This window comes from Enhydra lutris, unplaced genomic scaffold (genome assembly GCF_002288905.1).
Source record: "Enhydra lutris kenyoni isolate GAN:26980312 unplaced genomic scaffold, ASM228890v2 scaffoldscaffold25, whole genome shotgun sequence".
Taxonomy (NCBI): domain Eukaryota; kingdom Metazoa; phylum Chordata; class Mammalia; order Carnivora; family Mustelidae; genus Enhydra; species Enhydra lutris.
In genome coordinates, this window is record NW_019154109.1 from 15,658,434 (window position 1) to 15,660,482 (window position 2,049).

The following is a 2,049-nucleotide window of genomic DNA, read 5'->3' on the forward strand; positions in this document are numbered from 1 at the left end:
TGCTGAATTGTTCAGTAAATGTATCCCTCTTGGTGGACAGTTCTATTATTTTTGATGAATGGTTTTAGTCATCTAAGCATCACTATAATCAAAAAGAGTACAATTACATCACCTGAAGTGTTCTCTCGTAGATTTTAGCAATACTTTTCCCAACCCACAGGTTCTGGAAAAAACTATTACATTACTGTTACAATATTTTTTTTCAGAGATATGATCTAATTGGAAGCATATAGTATGCAGTCATTTGAGACTGATATCTTTCACTTAGCATAATCCATTTATAATTCATCTATGTTGCTGTGTATAATGGTGGGATGGGGTTTTTTTCTTTTATTTTTCCTTCTTACTGCTATGTAGTACCCAAGGATAAATGTGTCCAAGATTGTTTATCTCTTTACCATTTGAAGGAATCATGGGTTGTGTCCAATATGAAATCTCTATAAATATTTGCATAGTGTTTCTTTTTTTAATGAACTTAACTTTTCAGTTATCTTGGACATATACCTAGGTGTCTAAGTGTTTTCTAACTTTACAAGAAACTGCCAAACTGTTTTCCAAAACTGGTATTATTTTGAATACTAATCAGTATGGTTTGAAAACATCGTTCAGCCTTGTCCAGATGGTCTCCATCTTTGTCAGCACATGACATCGTCAGGTTTTGACAATTTGTTTGTTTACTTGTTTTGTCATCTCTCCTAGTAGGTATGCAGCAATATTGCACTGTAGTTTTAATTTCTATTCCCATAATTACTCAAGATGTTGAGTATTTTTCCATGTGCTTATTGGCTATCTATGGTTTTACTTAAATGAAGTAAATATATATTTGAAACTTTTTTTGTATTTTAGATACATGTCTTACAAGATACATTATTTTACAAATATTATGTCCTGTTTGTTCATGGACTTCATTTTCTTAAAGTATCTTTTGAGCAAAAGTTTTAATTTTAATAAGCTCCAAGTTATTACATTTTACTTGTATGGAATGTCATTTTATGTCATTTCTAAGAAATTGTTGCCTAATTCAAGCTTATCAAGATTTTTGCTATGATTTTTTCTAGAATATTTTGTATTTAGAGTTTTACATTTAAGTTCTGTGATCCATCATTGGGTAAATTTTTGCATGTAGTGAAAGATGTTGTTTATTGTGTTAGGATTTGTTTTTCCCTTGTGTTTCCTCTTGCAGATAGGTATCCAGTTCTTCTAGCACAGTGACTGAAGAGACAATCCATTCTCAACTGAATCAGCTTTATAAATTTGTCAAAAGTCATTTGGCTAAAACTTTTGTTTCTGTCTCTGGCCACATCCCATATTAAGGTTTGGATAAATAGACTCCACATTTTGGTTAGAAGAACGACAAAGTAAAACAGAAAAGTTGTATGCATGCAGGAATGGGTAGAAACTGTTGCCATTTGGTACTACATATAACTATATGTAGTATACATATAGTGATGACCATGTATGCAAATTTCCATGTTATATGCATTTGTATGTATGCTTACACAGATGATATATTAATGGGTTCCTTGCTTCCTTCAAATTAAAACTAAATTATTGAAACTTAAAAATCTTCTTCTTAGACGTTTTATGCCACTTTCTAGACACGGGCTTTGGATTAGTTACTTCACAAATTAATTTAAAGATGAAACTTATTGAAATATAACATTCTTCCAAATCCAAAATTACATTTTTCTCTAATTTTAGCACTGTGTTTTCTTATATTAATCAACAATCTTAAACTCGGGAAGACATAAAGTTTTACAAGACTGTTAATATAATGACACTTTTAAAATTTTAAAATCTTTGCGAAGTAAGTTTTGGTTAGGATCCATTATTGTGTAATAATTTTATAAATCTGAACAACTGAAAAATCATATTTATTTTTTGTGGTTAGTAACGTATTTTACTTTGTATTATTGTGTGTGTGTATGTGTGCTTGTAATTGTGAAAATCCCCCAACTAACAAAAAACCTCAAACATGTAAAAATATAAATTTTTATATTTATATAAAATATAAATGGCTACAAAATGTAAGGATACCTTAGTTTTTAG